Consider the following 12,933-nt stretch of genomic DNA (forward strand, 5'->3'; position numbering starts at 1 on the left):
AACTATTGGATAGTTCCAAGCAGGATTATTTGAAAGAATTATCTTTGTCTAGTATGTTGTCTCAGTGTGGTTGAGAATTTTCAGCTTGGTATTGCCGCTATAGTGCCCTACTTTTCACTGCTTGAGTTAGCCAGGGTCGGATTTCCTGCCCACACAAATTCTGCCCACGTCTACCCACATCGCAGTCACACATGGAGAACATCTCGTCCTCTTACATAGTGTTATGCAGGGGGAGATGTTCCTAATTCACGGGGATAGTGGTGGTCATTGGGAATATCTCCCTGTGTCATTCACTGAGATTAAATTTACAGTTGTGGTGGTCAGTGGTAGATATCAGGGAACATATTGTGGGTGGGTAAGCATGTGGGAACAACATGGTTGCATAGTCTGTTCAGAGACCGGTAGTCCACCTCCTAATTTTCATTAATTCATCATCATCGACCGTAAGTTCAATCTTAGAAACCAATTTGTCCCTGTATAAGTTTAATTTGTTTCTTTCGTTTCATTCTGGATCTTCTCAACCTGAGTAAATAATGAACATGAGATGGACCCTTGCTGTTGCTCTTCACCTTTTTAATCTTCTGATCACTTGTTGTTCAATCAATGCCCGAACCTATGGTTACCCTGTCGCCAACCTCTCCACTTCTTGGACCAACAGCGACTCCTTCCCCATTGTGTTCCTTTCTCCGATGGGTCTAAGGTAAGGCCGATTCTTCTTAGAAGTCCAGAAGGTTCTGGCCCTCGATTTGCCTGTGGCTTCTACTGCAACGGTACTTGTAATTCCTTTCTACTTTGCCGTCTTCATTATCCAGACCAACAGCGAGGGTGGCATTGTGTTGTCTAACTTAGGCTTCCCACAAGTAGTCTGGTCTGCCAACCGAGACCACCCCGTTAGATCAAGTGCGACCTTGACCCTCACAGCGAAAGGTAACTTGATCTTAAAAGACGTTGATGGTACAGTTGTTTGGTCGACAAACACAACTGGTAAGTCGGTAGTAGGCTTAAACATGACTGACACAGGAAATCTCGTGCTCTTCGACAGGAACAAGACGGCTGTCTGGCAGTCCTTTGATCACCAAACGGATTGCTTGGTTCTGGGTCAGACTTTGTTCAAGGGGCAGAAGCTCACGGCTAGCATATCCGCTTCAAACTGGACTCAAGGTGTTCTATCACTTATCGTTACCAAAGAAGGTTTGTTTGGTCTTGCCGAGTCCGACCTCCACAGGTCTATTTGGAGCGGAAGATGCCTATTACCACAGGGAACAAACAACCGAGCTATGCGAGATTCCTGAATAGAAGTCTGGCTCTGTACTTAATGTCTACTGACCCAAATATTGCAGATATTTATATACCTGTGCCTACGGCATCATCAATTCAATACATGAAGTTGGGTTCAGACGGGCATTTGAGAGTTTATGAGTGGGCAACAGGGTGGAAGGAAGTAGATGATCTGTTGAAAGAGTATTATGGAGAGTGTAATTACCCTACGGTTTGTGGAAAATACGGTATTTGCTCAAATGAGCAGTGCAGTTGTCCCAACACTACCTATTTCATGCAATTGAATGATAGGCAACCCAATCTGGGCTGTTCAGAAATTACTCCCTTATCTTGTGAAGCTTCTCAGAATTACACATTTATAGAGCTCACGGATCTTAGTTCATTTTCAGCTGGAGACGAATAAGCCATATACAACTAGTACTAGTATGGAAAACTGCCACCAGACCTGTTTGAAAAACTGTTCTTGCAAGGCTGCTCTGTTCCGGTATGGTGCTAATACTTCAGTTGGGGACTGCTTTCTACCAACCCAACTCTTTTCACTGATGAACAATAACAAGGAACTCTTCAAGTATAATTCGTCTGCGTTCATTAAGGTGCAGCTATCACCGGCTTCAGTGGCTCCCTCATCAAATACTCATGCACCATCCTTTCCTGAAAAGAAAACAAGCCAGACTGCAATATTGGGATCCAGTCTGGCAGCTTTCTTTGCTATTTGTCTTGTAATTAGCATCTGGGTCATAATTTATAGGAAGAGAAAGGATGGCGATGAAGATGAGGAGGATGAGTTACATCAAGTACCTGGAGTTCTTATGAGATTTTCGTATGAAGATCTGAGAAAGGCAACAGAGAATTTTAATAAGAAACTTGGAGGAGGATGATTTGGATCAGTTTTTGAAGGGACTCTGGGGAATGGAACCAAAGTTGCAGTGAAGAAGGGATTAGCCTATCTGCATGAAGATTGCAGGCAGAGAATTGAATGTTTGTACTTTTGGAATTTACCGTCTATGGTTTCTACTTTTCTGGCAAAGAATTGAATGTTTGTCAAGACATCTCTTGAGGATATAAAACACCTCCGTGGTTAATATTCTTAAATAATAGAGGAGTCGGGTAGAAAAGAACAAGCAAAAACCCAAATAACCATATTGAGACAGCAAAAGTTATATATTCACCAAACAAGTCAAAATGGTGAAGCGATGCTCCCACAATGAATGGAGCTTTATATATATTGTTCCTTAATGGTATGGGCGAAGACTAAAATGCCTGGCACATGCTATTACTCCAACCATGTTTTGTATGGTTAGCTTCTTTCTAGATACTTCCTCAATCAGTCTAATTAAGGCTTGATCTCTTTTCATTATTCTTTGGTTCTAGTTCCTCATTTTACCCATTTGGTTTCTCTAGCTTCATGATTCATTTTCAATGTGTTGAACTAGAAGCATGCATAAGAATGTAAATTCAATTTAGACATTTCTTTGACTTTGGACTTTTGCAGTTAATGGATCACCACCAAACCATAATACCTGATATCATTTCAGTAGGAATGGCAATGGGGTGGGGCGCGGCCAGGTTTTACCTGCCCTGTACCCAACCACGACTTCAAATTCCCCACCCCGAACCCCGGCGGGCCTAAAAATCCTAACCCCATCCTCGTCCCCACAGGGAACGAGGATCCCCGACTTTGCCCCACCCTGCCCCGACCATTCTTACTTGTATACTTATTATTATTATTTTTTTCCTGAAACCTACCTAGAACTATTTTATATTATGTAATATAATATATAATACTATAATATAATATATATTAGCATATATTAATATTTATATATAATATAGTCGGGGCAGGGTGGACAAATACCGTCCCCACCCCGTCCCCGACCCCAGAGTTTCGGGTTTTCACAGAACCCGACTCGAACCCTGATCAGTGGTAAAAAACCCACCCCGATTGGGGCGGGGCCCCACAGGGACGAGTCAAATTGCCATCTCTACATTTCAGTTCATTTTAGAGTAACTATATATACTTTATATCATTTTATTTATAGGGGTGATGATAGCTATATTTGATGCTCCTGGGGCCTTAGCAACAGCTTAGATTGAAAAGCTATAATTCAAATGCTCTTTGTTTTTTTTTCTTTTTTTTTTAATTTGACAAATTCAAATATCCTCGTATTGATTGTATGACATTTAACTAATAGTAATCACTTAGAGGAGTTGTCCATGTCACTTCCATACATGACAGACAGAAATTTCCAAAATGGAAAAGGCTAATATGATCAGCAACTCAGCATCAAATTGGCCTGAAGGTCATCCACTTTTTTTAACTGCTATGCTTGCCTTTCTCCAGTGTGGTACCTAGAAGCTGTTCTCTAACTCCATGCAAAAGGCTCTAAACAATGCTGAACAATGCCTATATGGTTATTTAATGGGTATATTTCCCTACTAATATTGTCATCCAGCCAAACAAGCCAGCCCAAATGTTCAAGGAATTATCAACAAGCCAGAAATGAGGTCTTAGATAGGCAGGCATTTGGTAATTTACAAATGCCAACAGAATAATAAGTGGAATGTTGTTACTGAAACATTGACATGATTGGGTGAACATGTTTATTTCATCATGTTTTGAGATTCAAGTTACCTAATTGGTTAATGCATTAGTTGAAGATTTACCGGGGATGGGATTTAAAAGGATTAGCCAATTCATGAACTCTTGAATATGAGTTTATTTCATTCCATAGTATAGTACACTTTCAAAGCATCCAGTATTTCCATTATATCAACAATGATGGTGCAGTTATCACAACCAATTTGATAATTGCAAGCAGGCTTATTTGAAGAGTTTATCTTTGTCTAATATGTTGTGTTGGTGTTAAGATTTTTCAGCTTGATAGTTGCAAGTAGGCTTGTTCTTTCTTTAATGAATTTTGGTTATCTTTCCCTCAGAAAAAAAAGATTTTTCAGCTTGATATTTCTGCTATTGTCCCCTGCTTTTTACTGCTATTGTCAGTGATCTTTTCTCATGAAGAACCAAAAGCAGCCACAAAGGTTTTACATAAAGCTTATAGATAGAGAAAACTATTAGGACTTCATTTTAATTCCTATCAAATGATTCTTCTAAGAGGTCTTCCATGTAATTGTGGTGAAATGTTGAAAATATTCATCCAACTACAGTCGCTGCTATTGGAAAATTAGTAGGTTCAGTGTCACTATAACCTAGACAGTCTGCTTCCCTAATAATATCCAATGGTCACAAAGAGAATGAGTCAGCATGTGATTTTAGTGTTGATAAATGTATTTTAGTTCCCAAGGTCAACTGATAATATGCCAAATCCATGGAATTTCTAGATGGTCATGCTTCTAGTACTAGGCACAGGAAACATAAGGCATAATGAACTTTAAGAAGCTAGAGAACAGAAGCTGATCTTTTGGGGGTGGAATTATTTATGGTTTTGGTTTTAGGTATATATATGTTAACAAAAAGAACAATTGAGCAGGGACAAAGAGCTTTTCAAGTGGACCCAAGTCTAGGTTCAGGCAGTACACACGAAAATTATATGTAATAATTAGGCTAGGTTCCAACTTCAAAAGGGCCCCAACATGAGAAAGCTTCTATGAGTCATGGTACATGGATGCTGATTCCAAAAGACCGTGGAAGCATTGTCAAAAGTCAGTCAGTGACTAGGTAGGATGAAGGTATAGGGAAAGTAACCTTCATATTTGATCTTGGATTTAAATACAACAGGTTGACCAAACAGGATTTATGTATCCAACCCCATATAGTCGGGATAAGGCATGGATGATGATGAACCTTCATATTTGATCTAGTGTTAAGTGAAACCAAAGCAGTAACCTGATTGATCTTCTTCAAGACTGACTATTTGTTGGGTATTACTCTCCAGCCAGGGGGATGTTGAAGATCATAAGTAGTATTTTGTAATTAATTTGAAATCACCATTAAGGGAGCTCATCCTGCAAGAGCTGATTATGCATTCCATCATAACAGGCTGGGACCTATAGTACCATGGCTAGCTTAGCATGCCTCAAATGCCAAAATCATGATGGAACAGTCACAACTAATTGGTTTATATAGACAAGTACCTTCCTTTGCTGCGGTTCTTATTATCTGATGTGAACATCTTCTGCAAATCAATGTCATATCACCAATAAGCATTAGACTATCCAGACTCCTGGGAATCCTCTGCTTTGTGCGACAGTGCGGAAGCAGCTGTTCAACCCTGATATGCAACACAGTGTTGGCTCACATCAACACTGTGAGAGGGGGTTTATTTCTTGGCCATTGTGTTTAAACAATTTGCTACATCAGTATTCTGGCATGAAAGAACAAAAATCCTGCTTGTTGATACCCATTTATGCAAAAATGCCAATACATTGCATCATCACCAAGATGTCCGCAGAAGTTTGAGGGGAGTGCTTTGATGCTTAGGCTCTGTTTGTTTGCAGTGCAAATCTGAACTGGATACAAATTTCTACCTAGTTCAGTTTTACATCTATCTGTTTGCACTCCTAATTGATACAAAATTTGTACTTTTGTCTCATTTGCTCTTGCTGGCAATGCAAATTTTATATCCCAAAAACTGATGCAAAATTTACACCACCTTCCTCCTGCCTTTATTCTGTCTCATATAAAGTGGAAATCACATGCTTCCTATCTCACTCCCAAACAAATAACCCTCCCACTTCCATCTTCTTTCATATAAGATGGGGACCACATCATTTTACTTCCCATTTTGAATTTTTGTACTTGTTATCTTCTCAAATAGAGCCTTACAAACAAATAACACAGTCATATCTGAAGGAAACCAGAATTTACACTCAACCTATTTGCACTCCCATGTATTTACATACAACAAGCACAAAAGAAATTGTCAATTGAATATTAATTATCATTTCATTATTAGTTTGAAATACTCACCATACAATGGATTAGCATCAGCAGTGGTACCATACAGGTTTATTGATTTGGGTGACAAGAAATATACCAGTTCCATTGTGCTTGGATCATTAGGATGGTGTTTGGCAGCATGGGCGTTTATCGTCCCACTTTTCGAGGATAAAGGGAAAAGTGTAGTGTAAGGAATAGAGGGGAGTTGGAGATAATTTAAAAATTTCTATAGATTAGGACTGTAAATGGGTGAGGTTCTAGTGAAGGGAGAAGATAAATAGGAATTAGAGATAATTTAGGAGAGATGGGTAGGACTCAAGTGAACTCATTTAGAAACTCAAACGAAATTTGATTGCTCGAGCTAAAGCTAAATTGGAGCAAATGTTTATAATTCTGTTGCTTTCTGAATTTTTAAGCCAATTAATAATAAACATGTAGATTTTGTTCAATGGGAGTGATTTGATCATCACTCGAATCCAAAAGAAAATTTCCCTCTACATCAAAACATAAAATTGGATATTTTCTTCTCTCTCAAATGCATTTCTCTACTTTCTTCCATTCCTTGACTCTTTCATATACAAGACATTTTGTCAACAACACATGTATGAAAAGCATTCGCTGTGTGTTTCTTCTAGCACTTGACTTTTGAAAATTGAAATATTCTGAGTAAGAGGTTTCTATCTACAAGGTATCAACCGGCTGATTGGTAAGGTCTTCTGCTGGTTGTAGCAGAGACTTGGGATCGAATCCCGTCTGCACCTGGGTTGGGGGGATCCAAGTATTGCCTGTGGCTTCTACTACAATGGCAATTGTGATCTGTTTGCTGTCTTCATTGTCGTAAGTCGTAACACTCACAAGTATTCTGGTCTGCCAATCGAAACAATCCTATTAGAGCCAATTTAACCTTGCAACTCACTGTAAATGGAATTTGATACTGAGAGACATTGACGGGTCTTTAGTTTCTACAAACACAACTGGAAAGTTTGTAGTAGGCTTAAACATGACTGCCACAGGAAACCTGGTGCTATTTGATACAAACAATGGTACTGTCTGGTTAATTGGGATCTGCTCCTCACAGAGCGTGCCTCACAACTACATCCCACCATGGGAACATTTCCCCATGAATAATAAATACAAATGCAGGAGATGTTCCCACTGTAAGATCAGGACATGCTGTGAGGTCGGTGTGAGGGGTGCTCTGAGGAGCAGATCCAGTCTCCTGGCTGTCAGTCTTTGATCACCCAACTGACTCTTTGGCCATAAACAGAAGTTGGCGGCTGGGCAGGGGCTCAGGGCTAGCATATCTGCACTGCATTGGACTCAAGGATATCTGTTTTCAGTTTATTTTACCAGTGAAGGCCTATTTGCTCGCTCAAATTTTGATCCTCTAATGATTTATTCTCATTTATAGCTATTGGCCCCAAAGAAAGCAGAGAACCGAGCTATATGAGATTCCAAAATGGAAGTCTTGCCCTGTTTACATGGTTTGCTGAACCAAACCAGCCAGATTATGAAGTGACTATTCATCTAGCATCCTCTGATCCTCTCAATTCAGTACATGAAGTTGGGTTCAGATGGGCATTTGAGAGTTTATGATTACGGATTACCTCCCAATAGAGTGGAAGGAGGTGGCCAATCTGCTGACAGGGTATCTAGGTGACCGTGCTTATCCCATGGTCTGTGGGTATTATGGCATTTGCTCAGAAGGGCAGTGCAATTGTCCCAAAGGATCTGATGCTGAGACTAACTATTTTAGGCAATTAAATGACATGCAACCCAATCTTGGATGTTCTGAAGTTGCTCCTTTATCTTGTGGAACTTCTCAGTATCATACCTTCCTGGAGCTCAAGGATACCATCAACTCTCTCATTGACCGAAGAACCACAAGCATGGAGAGTTAAAGAGAGGCCTGTTTGAAAAACTGTTCCTGCAAAGCTGCTCTGTTTTGATATGAATACAATGCTTCTAATGGTTATTGCTTTTTACCCACCCAACTTTTTTCCCTGATGAAAAATGATAAGCAAAAAACTAGTTATAATTCGTTTGCATTCATCAAGGTCCAGGTTCCCTCTGTTGCACTGGCTTCCTCCTCAGATGCTTCTCCTACTCCTTTACACCATGAAAAGAAAAACAAGCGGGGCTGCAATAATATGGGGATCAAATCTTGGAGGTCTGTTTGCTGCGGTTGTTATAATTAGCATCCTGGTTGTTATTTTGAGGAAAAACAAATGCGCCATGGAAAATGAGGATGATTTACATCAGGGACCTGGATTTCCCATGAGATTCTCATATCAAGGCTTAAGGGATGCCACTGCAAAGGAGTCATTCTTAGCCAAAGTTGAGATAATTGGCAGCATTCACCATGTCAATTTAGTAAGATTGATTGGATTTTGTTCTGAGAAATTGCATAGTCTTTTAGTTTATGAAAACATGTGCAATGGGTCCTTGGATAAATGGATCTTCCAGAAAGACCAAGAGCACATTCTTGATTGGAAAACCAGATGACAGATCATTACTGATGTAACCAAGCGACTTGCTTATCTCCATGAAGAGTGCAGGCAGAAAATAGTCCATTTAGATATTAAACCCCAAAACATGCTCTTAGATGACAACTTCAATTCTTAGCTCCCAATTTTGGTTTGTCTATGCTAATTGACAGGGATCAGAACCAAGTTGTGACCACAATGAGAGGAACTTGTGGATATATAGCTTTGGCATTGTGGTCATGGAGATGGTGGATGGGCGAACAAATTTTGATCACTCCCAACCAAAGGACAATATGCACTTAATTAGTATATTGAGAAGAAAAGGAAGAAGAGGGGCAACTATTTGATATGATTGACAAACACAGTGAAGATATGCAGCTACATGGAGCTGAAGCTGTAGAACTATTGAGGGTTCCTTGCTGCATAGTGTTCACAGAATATTCACACCAGGAGGCCATCCATGTGTGAGGTGGTGAAGGTCCTAGAGAGTGCCATGAAAATTGAACCCAGTATAGATTATAGTTTCTCGATCCCATCACCACCCAACAGCAATAAATATGGCTCACAAAAAAGACAAGCATGGGAGTTTCTGCTCCATTACTGCCTTCAGTTCTATCAGGACCAAGGTGAGGAAAATAACCTTCACAAGCAGTCTAGGTTGTTCATTTACTCCTGCTCCATTTTACATTTGTGTCACCAAGGGAAGTTTAAACCGACTTTTTTTTTCCTTTTTTGATGAATATGATGCTATGTACAATTTGGAAAAGGATATATTTCATGTTATAAGAAAGCTCACATTTCTAAATGGAAGATGTTAAAGAATTAGATTAATCATTATCAACAAATAGCCATCTCTTGTGGTTTTGTCAAATGAGATTCCTGCTACTAATTTGTGGCTACTAGGTAGTTAAGCTCCATAAGATGTGTATATCTATCTTCAATTCCGTTTGGTTATTGTTCATGTTATATACATACTCCTTACAGAGAACGTTATGTGATTCATGAGATGAATCTTGAAGCTTTCAAGCAACATTTGGAGATTAAGGGTGATTTTGTATCTATGCAGATGATGTTGAGGGGCTAGACATTGATTATTCTACAAATGGATAACCTAAACTAACCATTACAACCTCAATCCTAACCCTAATCCAACCCAACTTTTAACAAGAAAGGATTAGCTGAATTTGATAGTTGTTTTAGGGGTGTCTGATCAATCATTTTACTCCACAACAGCCATAAAATGCATGCAAGTGAGAGATTGGGTGATTGTGGGCCATCAGCACTATATGGCAGGCACAGAAAGTAATGTTTGATCCAACAGCCCATAAAACAGCTCTTCAGGCTGTCTTTTATTTGACAGAAAATAAGAGAGAAATAGGAAGTTTAGAGAAAGTTCTTAATATTTTTTTTGAATTCCTTAAAAACAACTTTCCTGGAACATTCCATCCTTTTTTTAATAATTCAAACTATTCATTGACTACGAAAACAAGAGCCCAGGTATTCTGGTGGACTATCCCACCAGTAACTGTGCTCATCAGAACATCTTGCTTTTGGAGTTGAACTAAAGCATGAACAGCCACCCTAAATTTTCTAGACATATAAACATAATTAATTCTCAAAAAAGAAAAAAAACTTTAGACAAAGATAATATTTGGTCCATAGTGCAATTATTCTTCCAATGGAGCTCCCCTCCCTGATTCAATATATTTGATAACCATTTTTGCATCTGAAACTAAGAAATATATCTTCCAACCATTATCTTTAGCAAAAGACATTACCTTCCAAATCGCCCACAATTCCGCACACAAAAGAAAATCAACTTTACCCAAAAAAGAAATACTCTACTTGGAAACTCCTTTGGCTTCTATTTGCTTTGCCGCTTTCCTATCAGTTTCGCAGCTATTTGTTCTTGAAGGTTGGCAACTTGTTCTTCAAGTCTCGCAATTCGTTCTTCAAGTTCGGCAATTCGCCTGTACGTCAAGGCTCTATATTCTTCATCAATTTCTTCTCTCATTTCCAGAGGCGGGGCCTGATTCTTAGCCTGATCACCCAGGGTCCTCCTGGGCTTGACATCTGCATTGATAACACATCTGTATGGAATAGGCATGGCTTTGCTGGGATGAGACTGAAATTATAGAACAGAACCAGGTTGAAAGGCACAAGGATCCAGCTGCAAAACAACAGACGCGCCGTGAGAAGTTTGCGACTCAATGGAGAGAAAGCTTCAATGTCACTGGTCTGGTCAGAAAACGTCGATGATGGTGACGATGATAATAGAAACTAGAAAATTCTGATCGCTAAACCTGACGGCGGCGAGGCGCCATGAGAAGTGTATGACGAGTGGCGAATCTGGGAGTACGTAACAGTGCAAAGTTTTTTAACCCTAAACCTAACAAGTAAGTAAGCAACACTGAAGCCTGAACCCCCCAGTTAAAATAGATGATTTTAAAATTATTTGATTTTTTTTTTTCTGATATTTGATGTCTTATTTTGACGATACGCGCGGATGCCGCATAGGGCCGTTTGAATAGCGCAGCTCAATGCCCGTTTTGTTAGATTGGGTTGGGCCCCAAAGCCCAATCCAAATTACATCCTTTCTAATTTGGGCCTCAAAATAGGCCATCTGTCTAGCCTATTATGAGGCAACAAAAACAAGCACCTAAAAAAGCGAGTGAAAAAGATGTAACGAAAAAGGTATGACGACGACGTTCTCACGGACGGAAGTATGTATGTGTTTGGTTTCGTCGTTTATTTGTATTTTTTTTTATTTTAAACGTTTATTTATATTTTTTTACTTTAAACGTTTTCTGTTTTTGTTGTTTGGTCGGACTTCACTTTAGATGTTTTTTATTCTCTACCTCAAATTAATATCCATATATCTTACCGTCACTGGTTGGTTTAAAATCCTTTCCTGAAATTTCTAACAATCATAAAAACTTCCCTTATAGTTTCATTTTAATAAATATCTCTCTAAACTTTTCAGAAACTCAACAAAAACCTCTCTTCTATCACCGTCCCAAATAGAAAACATTAGGCTGATGCACCAATTTTTTCTAAATATCCATTCTACCCTTTTATAATTTTTTTTACATACAAAATTATTGAAATAATCCATTCTACCCTTTTATAAATTATTTTACATACAAAATTATTGAAATAATCCCATTTGAACTCAACAAAAATACATATTTCAATAATTTTGTATGTAAAAATTACTGAAATGATCATTAAAGGAGGTTTTTGTTGAGTTAAAACGGGATTATTTCAGTAATTTTATATGTAAAATAATTTATAAAAGGGTAGAATGGGTATTTGAAAAAATTGGTGCATCAGTCTAACGTCTTTCGTCTGGAATGGTGATGGAAGGAAAGTTTTTGTTGAGTTTCTCAAAAGTTCAGAGAAGGTATTTGTTAAAATGAAACCATAAGGGAGGTTTTTATGATTGTCATAAACTTTAGGAGAGGTTTTTGTATTTTATCCTAAATCTTAGTTGATCTAGCTAGTTAATATAGGATTGGATATTTTGGTAAGTAAGATAGAAGAATTTCCCTGAAATAACTCCTCTCCCCCAAATCCTCTTCTCAGGATTTTGTCTCTTAGGCTCAATTTGAAAAGAGTAGAAATACAAACATGTACAGTGCAAAAATTTATATTTTGAAGTATTTTGTATATATTTACCCCATACATATTTGTACTTGTACTCTTTCCAAACTAAGCCTTCGTTATGGTCACCATTTGGAAGCAGTTTTCAATGTTGTTGAGCGAAAAGATTGCATTTTGATTGTATAATGCTGACTCTACATAACAAGACGTTGAGGAAACGATGACCAATTCCCTTTTCATATAAGAGTTCGTCGAGTTGAGCCATTCCTTGATATTGTGATTCTCCATTGGATCTTTGCACTGTTGAATTCTCTTTTGATTTCTCACCTCTCAAAACTCCACTGATTCATGCACATATATGTAACTAGATGAAAATTTCACCCTCACAATCAACCACAATTTGAAGGTCTTTTGAAGAGAGGCAAGCTGGTCTGGTTCGATCTCCATCCCTTCAGCTGTATAGGAGAATTGTTGCTTGTATATGGATTTTTTGGGGTTTTGCCTGATAGTTATGAATTTCATACAAGAAATGACGTGGTAGCCATCTTCAACTCTTAAAAATAAATAAATAAAAAAAAAACCATTAATAGAGGTCTTTAAACTAGTTTGAACTTTGAACTTTTAAGATGACTAAACTTATTCCTAAGACACCAACAAACTTGAAAATAA

At 38.5% G+C, this 12,933-nt stretch overlaps 2 pseudogenes across 1 annotated transcript; both read left to right on the forward strand.

Moving 5' to 3' along the window:
* Positions 1-255: 255 nt before the first annotated feature.
* LOC104591269 (G-type lectin S-receptor-like serine/threonine-protein kinase At5g35370) lies at positions 256-2,838 on the forward strand (annotated as a pseudogene).
* Positions 2,839-7,427: 4,589 nt separating this feature from the next.
* Positions 7,428-10,498, forward strand: LOC148790646 (G-type lectin S-receptor-like serine/threonine-protein kinase SD2-5; annotated as a pseudogene). The gene has a single exon (XR_016077668.1). The product of XR_016077668.1 is annotated as a G-type lectin S-receptor-like serine/threonine-protein kinase SD2-5 (transcript).
* The last annotated feature ends 2,435 nt before the right edge of the window (positions 10,499-12,933 follow it).

This window comes from Nelumbo nucifera, chromosome 6 (genome assembly GCF_055504915.1).
Source record: "Nelumbo nucifera cultivar China Antique chromosome 6, China Antique-T2T, whole genome shotgun sequence".
Taxonomy (NCBI): Eukaryota; Viridiplantae; Streptophyta; class Magnoliopsida; order Proteales; family Nelumbonaceae; genus Nelumbo; species Nelumbo nucifera.